The sequence below is a fragment of the Taudactylus pleione genome, unplaced genomic scaffold (genome assembly GCF_031769625.1).
Source record: "Taudactylus pleione unplaced genomic scaffold, aTauple2 ptg000032l, whole genome shotgun sequence".
Lineage (NCBI taxonomy): Eukaryota > Metazoa > Chordata > Amphibia > Anura > Myobatrachidae > Taudactylus > Taudactylus pleione.
In genome coordinates, this window is record NW_028284434.1 from 34,812,615 (window position 1) to 34,828,814 (window position 16,200).

Below are 16,200 nucleotides of genomic sequence, written 5' to 3' on the forward strand. Positions count from 1 at the left end.
GTGGTCAGCTGGAAAAGGACCACGCCAAAGGAATACCAATCTACCCCGGCATCATACTGCTGTTCTAAGCGCATCTGTCAATAAGAGGAAAACAGTAGTCACATACAGGACATGTGGATGGACAGTACATAATACTACATGAAAGAAAATTATAAAGTACAATGGGGCAGATGTATGAAGCTCTGGGAAGTGATAAAGGGGAGAGTGATAAACGACCAACCAATCAGCTCCCAACTTCAAACACAGTCTGTAACATGACAGTTAGGAGCTGAGTGGCTGGTCATTTGTCCCTCTCCACTTTATTACTTTCCAGAGTTCCATACATCTGCCCCAATGTATCATTCCTGCTGATATTTTGGCTGCTGCCTGTGGGAGGGGGGATGGGTTTCAGCGAGAAATGCATTATCAGGCCATCCATAGCAGAGCATATACTGTAGCATAAACATATAGAATAAGTACCAAATATTAATATCACACTACAGACTGGGTCAGACAGATTGCAGGGGCAAGGGTAGGGCAACTCACTGAAGCTAGCAGGAGCCTCTGCTGGGAATCCATCAGTAATCAGTGACCTGTACCCAATGTATAGGTGAGCAGACAGTTTGAAGCAATGATAGGAAGGAGACAGAGCAGCAGAGTAATGGTGACATGGAATGTGCTAGGATAAAACAGACCTAGAAGAGTCCTTATGGTAGTCTCCTGTGTGCTGCCACTTTAAGGAATAACCTCATTGCATTAAGGTGTTTCCCAAAGTGTAATATTAATTGTCACTGCAAAAAATGTATGACCTGATGGCAGATTGAGAAACTTGGACCATACATGTCAGCTGAATGAAATCTCTGTGTATATATACAATTTAAAGGCATATTGGTTCCACATTTACAGATAAACATTTATAGAACCAGATACTGACACATTTCACTATATTCATGAGCCTCTAGGACAGTGGCTCCCAAACTTTTTTGAACCACGGCGCCCTAGAGTATCGGCATTGTTTTCATGGCACCTCTAAGCCAAAAGTTTGTTATTGAGAAAGTCAGAAAAAAATGTAGTGAAGTAGTAAAATGAAGTAAATTGTGCTGACCTGTCATCCTTAGGCTTAGATATGTGATGGGGACAGGTTTGCGCTTCCATTTGTCCACATATTTACATTACATTGATCATAAAAATTTGACTTGGTGCTGGACCACCAACCTGAAGCACCCCTGCAAGTGTCCCAAGGCACCCCAGGGTGCCGCTGCGCACAGTTTGGGAACCACTGCTCTAGGAGGTATTGAAAAGCTAATGCATATAAATGAAATCAATTGATGTTGGGATTGATTAATTATTTGATGTGAGAGTTAATTATTGTCAAGGTGGTAATTATGTTGAAACTTACGGAGTTAGTGATTTTGAGGAGGGCTTAATTAATGATGAGGGGGATGATATGTAGCAGTCACAAAAGTGATCTTTGTATTACACATTATAACTAGCCTGTTCTCTGTTTTGTATCATGGTCAAAGCATTCTGTCTGTTTTTTGTTATGGTCACAGACTCTATTGTATGGTGGTCACTAGGATGCTCTATATTGTATTATCACAAGAATGCTCTTTGTATTGTATGGTGGTCAAAATTATACCCTCTGTAATTTATAGTGGTCACTAGGATACTCTGTATTGTATTTTAGTAACTAGAATTATATCTGTATTGTATGACAATGACTAATTCAGTAATTGCGAAATACTCGCTATAGCGCATTTTTACGCGATACATGAAGTGAGGAACTCGGTTTATTAAAAATGACTGGGTCCCCCGGCGCCGGTGATTGGTTGGGGAGATGCTGCCAGCGGCCGTAGCAGCCAATCCCTGCCGGAAGTATTCACCAACCAATCACAGCCGGGGGGGGGGGGGGGGGGGTGTCTCATCCAAAAGCTGCTGGCTGTGTGTTCCACCTCACTTCCGCGCTGATCCAACTGTCCTGTCTCCTAGAGTGCCTGACTGCCTGTGCGAGGCTGAGCTGGGAGTACAAAGTAATGAGGACCACAAGCGCCCGACTCTTCCAGCTGATTAAAATGATTCATAGCGCGGCAGCTGAGGACAGTGATGGGACTGCATCTGGACTGTGTCTACCTCCAGCCCTCTCACGACTGATGCCATCAGGACGCTTCACCTATGAGACGGAGATCTGTTTCCTTCAACTGAATGATGCAGCTCCTCTCATACCTATTTCATTAAGCACCCTGCAGAAATCTGTGACAGGGCGCCACCTGCTGTTCACCACCGTTATTATAGGCTCCCCACAGCACAAGGAGAGGAGAGTTTATCTGAAGGGTCCTGTCTAGAAGCACTGAGGGGCACAGACACTGAGGACCCTATTATTCACAGAGTGATGCATGTTTCGGGGTATAACTGGTGTGCCGCAGACACTTTACTAAGGTAGTAAAACAAATTGGAGTGACCTGTTTGATGTTTCTCCTTGATAAACCCATTGGTCTGTACGGTTTTATACATAGATTATGACCCTTATTAAATCCTACTCTGCTCTCCCACCCCTGTTCCCCGTTCCCCATGTCTGTACCTCTTCTGTTCTCCTGTGTACTCTGCCCTCCCACCTGTGCCCCCTGTTCCCCTCTGCCCATGTTTGTACCCCTTCTGCTATCCTGTACCTCTCATACCCTCTCTCCATATCTGTACCCCTTGTGCTCTCCTGTGTACTCTCCCTCTCATCCCTGTGCCCTTCTCCCCATGTTATGCTCAGTGCAAAATATTCGCTATAGTGAGTTTTTACGCACTACAGGTAGTGGGACATAAATTGTGATGGGACCCAGAAATTGGGGAGTAGGACCTCCAATTTTTAAAAGTGAGGAGTCCTTGGGACCCACATTTTTTTTCTTTCAGCGCGATCACTGCTAATTTGCTCTATGTATGTTATGGGTGTCACTCGATTGCTCTCTGTATGTCTTTTACTAGGATGCATTTTATTGTTTGAGTCAATAAGAGGAAAACAGTTGTCACATACAGGACATGAGGATGGACAGTACATAATACTACAGGAAAGAAAATTAGTACAATGTATCATACCTGCTGATATTTTGGGGGCTGCCTGCAAGAGCAATAATATTATAATAATAATAATAATATATATGTAAATATTCTCTATATTGTGTGGCGGTCACTAGGTTGCTCTCTGTATTGTGTGGGAATGGGTATCAAATACCGCCGGCCGCATGTCCGGTGGTTTGATTCCCGTCAGTGGCAGCCCGACATGAGCAGAGTTCGAAGCAGCGGAAGCCCGACAGCGCTGGAAATCCCGATCGTGGAAAGGTGAGTATCTACTAACGTAACCTAACTCCCCTAACCCTAACCCTCCTTAGGGGTGCCTAACCCTAACTTCCCCTCCAAGTGCCTAACCCTAATCCCCCCTCTAAGTGCCTAACCCTAACCACCCCTTCCCCGCTGCCTAAGCCTAAGTCCCCCGGGGGGGTGCCTATCCCTAAGTCCCCCCCGGGGGTGCCTAACCCTCCCTCCCCCTAGCCTAACCCTCCCGGGGGGGTGCCTAACCCTAAGTCCCCCCGGGAGCTCTAAACCTAAACCCCGCGGCTGTCCGCTTGCGGCGCCCGGCATCACTACGATCGGGAAGCCGGCTGCCGATATTTAGGCAGTCGGCTTCCCGATTGCATACCATTGCGTGACAGTCACTCGGTTGCTCTCTACATTGTATGGCAGTTATATGAAAGCTCTGTCTATGGTTTGCCAGGTGATCACTAGCATGCTCTTTACTGTATGGTGGCCAATAGGTCGCTCTCTGTATTATATGGCATTCATAAAAGTACTCTTATGGTGTATGGTAGTCACTTGGATGCTCTCTGTATTATATGGCAAATGCTAGGATGTTACTACTTCTTGGGATAAGGTCACCTACTACGATGATCGGGACACCATCATTCCTTTAGTACAGCGGTTTTCAATTGCTGTGCTGCGGCGGTTGTGAAATGTGCTGTGCCGCGGGCGGTTGTGAAGTGTGTCGTGCCGCGGGCGGTTATGAAGTGTGCTGTGCCGCGGGCGGTTGTGAAGTGTGCTGTGCCGCGGGCGGTTATGAAGTGTGCTGTGCCGCGGGCGGTTGTGAAGTGTGCTGTGGCACTGTCAGAAGCGGCTGTCATAGGTGCTGGTCACATTATAGAACTGCAGACTGGGCAGCACTGCCGCTGAGCTCCTCTGTGACCTGCTTAGATGTGGCGGCATGACATCACAGGTCACGCATGCCGCGTTGCCAGCCCACTATCTCGCCCGCCTGCCTGCATGCCCGCACGCTGCTGACAGCTCTGCACTGTGTGAGAGAGACATATCTATGTATGTGGGAGCCAGTGTAATGTTTTGTTTTTGGTGGGGATCAATGTGGTTCATACTTTTCTGTGAGGGCAGCCAATGGTTTTATATATTTGTGGGGATCAATGTGGTTTATATTTATTCTGTGTGGCCAGCCAATGTGATTGTTTTTCCTGAGGGAAGCAATGTTTTTTTTTTTAGTTTGTTTCTGTGGGGGCCAATGTATGTGTGTTTTATTTCTGTGGAGGCCAATGTATGTGTGTTTTATTTCTGTGGAGGCCAATGTATGTGGGTTTTATTTCTGTGGGGGCCAATGTATGTGTGTTTTATTTCTGTGGGGGCCAATGTATGTGTTTTTATTTCTGTGGGGGCCAATGTATGTGTGTTTTTATTTCTGTGGAGGCCAATGTATGTGTGTTTTATTTCTGTGGAGGCCAATGTATGTGTGCTTTATTTCTGTGGAGGCCAATGTATGTGTGTTTTATTTCTGTGGAGGCCAATGTATGTGTGTTTTATTTCTGTGGGGGCCAATGTATGTGTGTTTTATTTCTGTGGAGGCCAATGTATGTGTGTTTTATTTCTGTGGAGGCCAATGTATGTGTGTTTTATTTCTCTGGGGCCAATGTATGTGTGTTTTATTTCTCTGGGGCCAATGTATGTGCATGTTATTCCTGTGAGGGCCAATGTATGTGTGTTTTATTTCTGTGGAGGCCAATGTATGTGTTTTATTCCTGTAGAGGCCAATGCATGTGTGTTTTATTCCTGTGGAGGCCAATGTATGTGTGTTTTATTCCTGTGGAGGCCAATGTATGTGTGTTTTATTCCTGTGGAGGCCAATGTATGTGTATTTTATTCCTGTGGAGGCCAATGTATGTTTTTTATTCCTGTGGAGGCCAATGTATGTGTTATATTCCTGTGGAGGCCAATGTATGTGTTTTATTCCTGTGGAGGCCAATGTATGTGTTTTATTCCTGTGGAGGCCGATGTATGTGTTTTATTCCTGTGGAGGCCAATGTATGTGTTATTTTTATGTGGGAGTTAATATGTATGTTTTTTCATGCCACATCGCTGGATGGTGTGCCTTGGAAATTTAAAATCTTGCATAGTGTGCCTAAAGTTTGAAAAGGGTGAAAATCACTGCTTTAATACATGTATGCACAGACAATATTTTATTTTGTATCATTATTCTGGCTGTGCTTTACAGCCAGTCAGTCATCATAAGTCACCAGCAATGATAAAATGCCTGTAATTGGCTGGCAGTGAAGGGAAATCCGGATTAGATGTGATTCAGAGCTGGACACAATGGCGATTACGGATGCAGAGTGAGTGTTTGCCATCGTGCAGGCGTATAAGCCGGACTGCGCTTGCACAGCAATAGAATTACAGCTACGGATGCAGAGAGAAATCCACAGTAAAATGAGTGACAGGTAGTCAGTGTTTGGGGGGTGGTGATGGGCTGTGGCCTGTAAAACGCAGGCGTGTCTGTTCGTTTCAATGCCGTTTCGTGGACGTGCATAAATTAGCCCATGCGATCTCCTTTGCATTCTGTGTGTCAGGAGAGCTCTCAAGGCTGCGGCATGTCTGACCTTCCACAAGGGCAAGATGGCTGCTCAATGTGCGTTGATGTTACGATATTTACGCACTTAAGTGATGTTTTGCGCATATGAGAAGGCAGTAGAGGGAGTCCTTAGGCTGGGGTAAGCTTTTCAAAATTATCACAGCTGCAATGAGTAGTAATCGCAGCTGCGATCGCATTAGCGGCCATCTCTGAATCAGACCCTTAGATCATTAAGCAGTCACTGTCATAGTATGCAGGTTATTCATTCCTTATGTAGATTTCTCATCTCTTTTTCTATTATTGCTACTTTAGCATTATAGTAACCCAGTGATAAAATATGATATGACGCATTGTGCATCTGTAAATTGGGTGTTTGCTGTATTCTGATTGTTATTATGGCCATACTGGGTATCATCAGGTTGGGCAATATGATCATTGCACATGCTGCATGGTAATGATGACCATCCAGACATTGCCCCAAATGACTGAGAGGAGGTAAAAGTGTAAATGTGCCAATAATTCCTCCATATTTACCTTACTGCATAGATTCTATATATATGAATAGAAATAATATACTGTACATTATTATAGGCTCACCTCTGGGGCCATGTACCCTGGGGTCCCTGCACAGCCCGTAGCTCCATGAAAAGATGTTACTGCCAGCCCAAAGTCTGTGATTTTGATATGGCCGCCATCATCTATGAGGATGTTCTCAGGTTTTATATCTCTGTAAAAGGGACATTTTGCATTTAGAATATGTATCATAAACTCACTGCAAACAAGTACTTATACCCCTTTCAGATATACACACCGGGAAATTTCCTGCTCAGACCCGGGAATTTATCCTGTGCAAATTCCCGGGTATTTGGTCGAGACCCCCCTTTCACACTGCAGTGTCTACCCGGGAAATTCCCAGTTAGATACCTTTCAGACAAGAGCAGGGTTTTTCTACATACCTGCCTCTTCTCTGCCGTCTGCTCCTCCTAGCTTATCCCCTCTCTGGCTGCTGCTGCTGATGATGATGTCATCATTCAGCTGCCGGAAGCTGGCCAATCATATTGCAGATTTTTTTATATATTTTTTTAATTATTTTTTTAAAATTTCTTTTAATTCCATGGTGGTCCAGCGGGCCCGCTATGGCTGGGACCAGTCGGCAGTCTCCAGCGCAGGTGTCCCCGGCATCTGGCTGGGGTCCTGTGTCGCTGACACAGCGACCGGCGTGGCGGGCGGCCCTCTGTTCAGGGTTCTCTGTACACAGCCAGCCGGCGCTGGGGGTGGTGAGCAGCAGCGCTGAGCATCCTATAGGACTCTCTGCGCTGTCAATTCCATGTAAAAGCTGCTTGGTGCTGCCCGGGAGTAGTAAATTCCCGGGTAGCACCATTCAGACAGAAGCAAGGTAATTTCCTGGGACTTAAGTCCCGGGAAAAACCCTGGTCAATTGAAGGGACGGCTACCCGGGAACGTGTTCCCGGGTAGGTACCTTTCAGACAGTCGCGGCTACCCGGGAATTTGGCTGAGACAGGCCAAATTCCCGGGAAACTCGAGATGTCTGAAAGGGGTATTAATGAAGAAATACAAAGTATCATAGTGAGTAATTTGTGAATGTGGAAACATGCGCCACCCAGAGTATAAATGCCTTTTACACCTGGCAGGATCAGGGCAGACCCGGAATCAGTGCAGTGTGTATGGGCAGAAGGGAGCAAACACTCTGGCATCAGTGCCACCTACTGTACATCTGTCTTCTGCTCAGGCACCAGCTCCATATTCCTCTAGGAGGAGGGGACCATGCAAATATCTTACACACAGGCTCCCCCATTTGTTATATCAGCCCTGATGAAATGTTTGTGCGCCTTATGGTGTGGTTGGAGAAGTAATAGGTGAATTTGTGTACAGGTGTATGCAGTACAGGTCTGCATTATCTGTGGCTCATACAGAATATCATTATACTGACCATGGATTATTTTACTACTTTAAGTAGTTATTAATCATATGTGCACAGAATATGACTTCCCCGTATTTTTGTACTTTGCACTTGTGTAATTCTTCAGTATAGGACAACAAGCGTATGGGAGCCAAACCTAATGGGGTCCACATGTACACCAATAGCATACTTCCCAATTGCCCAATTTCAGTGGAATAGTTGGTAGTTATTCCTATTCCCTTGTGCTGTGCTCTGCCAAAGGTGCATGCTGCAGTGACAGGGTGATAGGAGGTCCACTGAGGAGACATAAGGGTCAGCCTACTGCTCCATGCCATGGGGGCGTGGCCATGTCCTTCTAAGTCACAGCCACTCCCTTCCATGATGTGGCCACACCCCTGTCCAGATCTGCACACCTTCACTGTTGGGAGGAAGGGCCATAAGGAGGCAGTGCTGCCTAGTTACCCGATGATGGCGTTCCTGCCCACCCACCACTTGGAGCGCATCTTTATGATGGCGTGCACGCCATTTAGGTTGGGGTGGATGCAATACAGGGCACACTGGCGCTCTGTTACAGGGCTGTTGGGAGGTATGCCAATAGCACAGATGTCCATTTCATACATGTCCATTTCATACATACATTTCACACATACATTTTAGATTTAAAGGAAGCCAATTGCCAAAATATTATGATTCTAGTAAATAACTCTTAATGCATTGCTAACTATTATTTTGTTTTCTAAGGATATAATTCCTTCAATTCATTTCCCATCATAAGAACAGTTACTTCTGGGAAAACCATGAAAATGGTAATCCCAACAGTGACATTTCTTCTATACTTATTACAATGAGGAAAGAAAGGTAGATACCGATGTATGAAGCCCATCATGTGAAAGTACAGGAGACCGGAGACAATCTCTGCAGCGTAGAATCTGACAAAGAAGAAAAGTAATGTTATTGTAAGGTCCCAGATCCTGATCTCCATGAGGATTCCTTATATACAGAATTAGCCGTGTACATGGAATATATGATAATAATTATTGGGAAGAGTAAAACAAGCGTGAGGGCTGTTGTACAGATTTACAGTCTGTCTAGGTTTCCTCTGATATCTCTTCTCTATCTCACACACACTGGTTATTTTATTCTTACACATAGGGTTCGATTTAATTCAACGCAAATTGAATAGTGCGGGTATGAGTTCCCAGAGCTATTCAATGCAGCGCGCTGCTAAGCCCGACTAAGGATTTCTTCTCCCATCCCTCCTAGGATGCAAGCAGAAATCCGACATGCTGTTTTCTGCACTTAGCGCAGCGGAAACAGCATCGCGCCAGAAAGTTTAGTAGGAGAATACCCGTTTTCACGACAAAACACCATGTTTAAGGCGGGAGAACGGGCATTCCCCGACCTAACTAAATAGCTCCGGGAGCTCCTTCCTGGCGCTATTGAATTCGAGTTGAATTGAATCGAGCCCATAGAAAGGTGATCAAGGGAAAGGAAAAATATTGATAAAAGTTAGTGGTGGCATAGTGCAGGTAATATCAGTGGTGGCATAGTGCAGGTAATGTCAGTGGTGGCATAGTGCAGGTAATGTCAGTGGTGGCATAGGGCAGGTAATGTCAGTGGTGGCATAGTGCAGATAATGTTAGTGGAGGCATAGTGCAGGTAATGTCTGTGGTGGCATAGTGCAGGTAATGTCAGTGGTGGCATAGTGCAGGTAATGTCAGTGGTGGCATAGTGCAGGTAATGTCAGTGGTGGCATAGTGCAGGTAATGTCAGTGGTGGCATAGTGCAGGTAATGTCAGTGGTGGCATAGCGCAGGTAATGTCAGTGGGGCAAAGCACAGGTAATGTCAGTGGGGGCATAGTGCAGGTAATGTCAGTGGGGTCATAGTGCAGGTAATGTCAGTGGGTGTATAGCACAGATGTCAGTGGTGGCATAGTGCAGGTAATGTCAGTGGTGGCATAGTGCAGGTAATGTCAGTGGTGGCATAGCGCAGGTAATGTCAGTGGGGGCATAGCGCGGATAATCACAGTGACCGCATAGCGTAGGTAATGTCAGTGGCTGCATAGCGCAGATAAATAGTGGTGGCATAGTGCAAAATAGGATTAGTTCAGTACAGGTTGTGCCATATTCATGGGACCATAGGTCACAGATGTAAGACTCCTATAAAGGAGGTTGTTTGTTATGGTGTGAATGTACCAGGCATCCATTGCATAGTTACTATAGCCAGAGCCATAGCTAGACATTTTGGTGCCATGTGCCAGAAAGAGCTTTGGTACCCACCCCCCCCTCCCAAAGTAAAGCGGGTCAAAATAAGTGCATTGGGCCTGATTCAGAGCCGCTCGCTAGATGCAATCGCTCGCACAATGTGTATGCAAATTGCGTAGGCAGTGCTATCGCACACCAGTGCATTAGCATGCCCTGTATTTCTTAGACAGCGATCACATAGTGTATGCAGACACCCACCAGCCTGTTTTAAGACGCCCACTTGTGCACATCATGTCCAGGAAGTGTATGCAACCATCGGGTAACATCGGATGCTATTGCAGCGCTTGAGGTTGACCATACCCTTCCGCAAGCACTGCGAGCAGTTCAGTGTAAAAGCTGGCCAGGTGACTTGTACTATGATGCGGTCTTTTAATTATGCACACCTCTAAAATGCCGTTGAGATGCTGAGGCACGCCTGTGTTTGCACCTCCACTCCCTTGTTTTTAATGGCCAGCCCCTATTACCACCTACAAACGGCTTCCCCTGTCACTCACTCTGCTGGGCTGTCTATGTGCAGTGTGCGAATGCATTGTGAACTTTCGCTAAGGTATGTGCACGCGCACTACATACACACTGCATACCATCGGCAGCAGAGAGAATATGCATCTTAGCGAGCGGGTCTGAATGAGCTCCATGGTCTCATAGTGAAAGGGCGTGGCCACACTGTAGTATTACCAATTCACATTACGTCACACAATAGTACCCTTTATGTACTTACACTACATACCTGTAGTAGCGTCCCTTATACACATTACGCTAAATTATAGTAGTGCCCATTACTCATTATGCCACACAGTACAGATTCCCCCCATTACACATAATGTCACACAGTACAAATTCCCCCCCACCATTACACATGTCACACAGTACAAATTCCCCCCCACCATTACACATTATGTCACACAGTACAAATTCCCCCCCACCATTACACATTATGTCACACAGTACAAATTCCCCCCATCATTACACATTATGGCCCTCATTCAGAGCCGTACGCTCTGAGCAGAGCGCACGCTCTGAATGAGGGCCGGGCTCCATTTTCATGGAGCGTCCTCCTGGACGCTCGTATAGCTGTGGGTCACCACCCACAGGCTATACGAGCGTGCATTGTGATGGCCGCGATGGTCGTGACGAGCCGGAGCCTGCGGTTGAGGTTTTCAACCGCAAGCTCCGGAGTGATTTTGGCTCTATCAGAGCCAAAATCACTCCCACTGACATCACTAGTGATGTCAGTGGGCCGGCTTTTGACGGGAGGCGTTCCCGTGGGAACGCCCCCGTCAGGGAGGCACGCCCACCAAAGGGGGCGTGCTGTCAATCAACATTGACAGCACGCCCCCTTTGATCGTACACAACGAGCGAAGGACTTTCCTTCGCTCGTCGCGTCTGGCGCATGCGCACGACGGAGCTCCCTCCATCGTGCGCATGCTCAGTCCATAACATCGACCCACTTGCGAGTGGACAGCCGCTCGCGAGTGGGTCTGAATCAGGCCCAATGTCACACAGTTCAAATTCCCCCCCACCATTACACATTATGCCACACAGTACAAATTCCCCCCATTTCACATTATGTCACACAGTACAAATTCCCCCCCCACCATTACACATTATGTCACACAGTACAAATTCCCCCCACCATTGCACATTATTCCACACAGTTCAAATTCCCCCCCACCATTACACATTATGTCACACAGTACAAATTCCCCCCATTACACATTATGTCACACAGTACAAATTCCCCCCCCCACCATTACACATTATGTCACACAGTACAAATTCCCCCCCCACCATTACACATTATGTCACACAGTACAAATCCCCCATTACACATTATGTCACACAGTACAAATCCACCCATTACACATTATGCCACACAGTACAAATCCACCCTTACACATTATGTCACACAGTACAAATCCCCCCCATTACACATTATGCCACACAGTACAAATCCCCCCACCCTTACACATTATGTCACACAGTACAAATCCCCCATTACACATTATGTCACACAGTACAAATCCACCCATTACACATTATGCCACACAGTACAAATCCACCCTTACACATTATGTCACACAGTACAAATCCCCCCCATTACACATTATGCCACACAGTACAAATATCCCCCCATTACACATAACATCACAGTACAAATTCCCCCTATTACACATAACATCACAGTACAAATTCCCCCCATTACACATAACATCACAGTACAAATTCCCCCCATTACACATTATGCCACACAGTACAAATCCCCCCCATTACACATTATGCCACACAGTACAAATTCCCCCCATTACACATAATGTCACACAGTACAAATTCCCCCCATTACACATAACATCACAAATCCCCCCCCCCCCATTAGACCACACAGTAAAAACTCCTCCCCACTACACATTATGGCACACAGTACAACTCCCGCCTTCCCCCCTTATATATTATGCAGGGCACTGTGGGACAGGACTGGGAGAGACATCATGACATCTCTCCCAGTCCTTGAGAACACTTCCGCAGACGGTTATGGATAGATTGGGGAGGGACGGAGATCAGGGGACAGGCAGCTGCAGTCCTGCCCGCTGTAATGTGTAATGGTAGCGATGCGCCCTGAAGAGAAGAAGCCGGGCACACAGTTACTATTATACATTGCAGCGGGCTGCCGCTGTAGAGGAAAGGCAAGTTAGAGGCAGTGATCGAGGGTGGAGGTGGCCGGTACCGCCCACAGGGCATGTGCGCTCTGTGCGGGCACACTGGCCACACCACCCTAGTTATGGCCCTGACATCGATCTGCTTACTTCCTCCCCTATGGCCAGGCTCTCCTCCTATCTGTTGGTTCTCTGCAGCAGACAGAAGTCTTCTAAGCATCTGGTCCAGAGGAATATTAAGCAGCCGTGAAGGTGTGTGACTAGGAGGTGGCTATTCAGATGTATGGAAATAGACTGTCTGATGGGAGTGTCACATAACTGGTCATGTACTCATATGCTTACCTGCGTACATTGGAGGCCATAATCTGATGGAATATAGACTCCTAGCATCGGCAGGTACAAGTTACGTTGGTGTGTTTGATGGCAGTGTCTAAAGATGCACCTAGTGGGCATCACAGTCAGACATACGCTTTTACACCAGGGGAAGGGCCGATACTAGCATTAGCATAAAGTGGCAGACCGCAGCTATGGCAATAGACAATAATGCTGTGTACATATGGTAATCAGTGGTGGTCAGTGCTGGTATAATCAGGGAGGTAAATGTAATGAAGGCAGCGTGTGATAACTGTTCTGCCACTGCATGTATTACATAATGTATCTCATTCCCCACACTGTAAGCTCCCATGTCTCACATTGTCTCTCACACACAATTACACAGAGTCTCCCGTCAGCTCATTGCTGGATCTTACCTTGCAGCGTCCATCTCAAGACGGCATGTTTTCTGGAGTAGGTTGAATAGGTCTCCTCCGCTGGCATATTCCATGATGATGCCCAAATGCTCCTATTACAGGACATAGACAGAACAGAGTCACATAGTTGTTATTTACTCAGCACAGTCATTTATTTTACAGTTACCTGGTCTGAGTGCTCAGAGCCTACAGCCGGCACCATACTCTCCACCATATTACACAGTGACCATTACTGTACCTGATTATAAATGTGTGGGGAACTTGGTAACATAGACGGAGCTGACATATGTCACATTATGGGACTTATTTTATACTCAGCCCTGAAAATGCACATGCCGCCCACATGGCTACAATATAACAGTGTGGGTATGGACACAATAGGGGTGATATGTGACAAATACATTTGTTACACATCACCCCCCCTTGTGTCCTTACCGACACTGTGTGGACAAGCCTGCATAATGCATATATTTCCCAGGACATTATACTGATATATGAGGTTGTGATTTCTTTGTGGATCCTGTCTGGAATGTATTTAGGTATAAAACAAGCATGTCCTGACTAAGCACAGTCTGCTATAGTTCTACACTCATCATTATTACTCAGACCCCCCCCCGGTGTGCACCACTGGTACAGAGCTCTCTCCTGACCACAAGGACCTATAGTAATATATATAACATCTATAGTAATACCTCGGTCTGGAATGTCAGGAGGCTGTGCATTAAGAAGGGGCTTCCTGATGTTGCCTGCAGAGCTCTCCTCTCCATCTCTGCACTGGCCACTTCTCTCGCTGACATTCCGATCTTCTCCAGGAGCTTCATGGCAACGTTCTTCTTAGTCATCTTGTCATATGCCAGCAGGACCTGAATGTGTCAGAGTTGTACATATTTTAAAGGGTGAGGAGCACAAATGGCTCTTCCAGTATATTTTGAAACATTGTGAACATAGTAAATAAGGATTATTTGCACTCTGGAATCTTCCCGCAGCTGCTGCTCTCAGAGGGACCTTTCCGGTCCTTCTGCTTCCCTGCACCCTCCCCCAGTGTCTGCTGTGCTGCCGATCACTGCTGATCGTTCGGCAATGCAGGACCCCCCAGCCACATTTATACCCTCATACTGGATACTTTTCTCATTTGCTGTCCATGTGAGAGAGACGCCCTTCTAATGGTAATTGAGTGATCATCTACCATAGGGAAGAACAAAGAAACCTCTCAGTGCACGTATACCCCCATCTCTGAGGTGAGCTGATCAATAAAAGGGGTTGGATGTAAGGAAAACCACCCACACTGGAGACATATGAAACCACTGCAACTACAAGGTCCTTTTAAGGGAATTAAAGATGAAATCCAGCACTTGATGATCTTCTCGTATTGTATACTGTATAGTGACTGTGTTATAAGGGTGGTGATCCGGAGTTGAACACTTGCTGTTAGATTGGGATATGCAGGTTATACAATTTTGTATGTTATTAGGGTGACAGGGAGAGGCTGAGCGTTACAGGGAGAGTCAGTAGATGACAGAAAGAGGCAGAGGGGGGTGGGGAGAGGAAGAGGGTGACGGAGCGGGTGACATAAATATTACACATTTTATAATTTACTTACCTAGACCCACGGTAGAGTTGAAGTGGGTGGTGGGTGGCTCCTATACTCCTCCTGGGCTTTTCACACCAGGGACAGTGCAAGAGATTGTGACGTCATATCCCCGGTGACAAGAGCATCTGCAGGACAGCTACTGAGATCAGGCAGTGACTGGCAGAGAGGAAGTAAGTGCCGGCGACTCGGACCACATCCCTTGTTTTCTGTGGCCTGCAGCACAGCGGCGGCATACTATAATAAGTCAGTCTGGCTCATTATAGTGCCGCCAGCTGCGGGCCAATGCTGCAATGCTCCGGCTACACTGCCGCTAGTTCCCTTTCTGTAATGGTGTGTACAGTATTCTCCCACATATGTTATACTCAGTCAAATAATAGTGATATGTTTCTGGTAGTACACAGTTATCAAACCTTATATACTGTACATTATATTCCGCTATTAGGATGGATATCCTTATATACAGTTACTGTTCAATACACAAACACCATTTTATTGAATTGTACCCCTAAAATATATTATCTCTGCTTTCCTTCTACTTTGCTGTATTTATTCAGATTAACTGTGCATATTGCACTATTGTTACAGCTCTATGCTAATTCATGTGTCAGAGTGGTAATATCTGTCACCATACTGACTAACCAAACATAAGTGACACTACTGCTTGGACTGTTATGTAATTAGGTTGCCTGTGTAGTGCAGGGGGTCTGAGTACACAGAGGCCAGTACATTGTACATAGCATTACTGTGCCTGCAAATACAAAGCTGCATAATATTATGCCTTGTCTTTTGTGGGATGGCCACGCCCTCCCAGGTGATGACCACACCTACCCAATGGCTGCTCTCACCTATTCTGATTCGGATGCATCTGTGGCTACTTTTCCGTATGCCTACTTACTAGCTTATGCTAATGCCATAATCTGCCCATGTACTGTATGCTGTGCAGGATTATAGTGTACTGTAGGTATAGAGCTGTTTTACAGTCACCTATAGAGAGCTGTCCTTTATGGCACAGCTCATAGGTGCAGATATTTCTGCTGCACTCTCTGGGTGGGGAGTAGCCATGTTGGATGTGGAGGGGTGTGGTGCAGTGTTTGGATCACCTTGTCCCTGTCCCCACCATACAAAACCTGTCTTTGCAAACCTGGGGGAGGGTATACGAT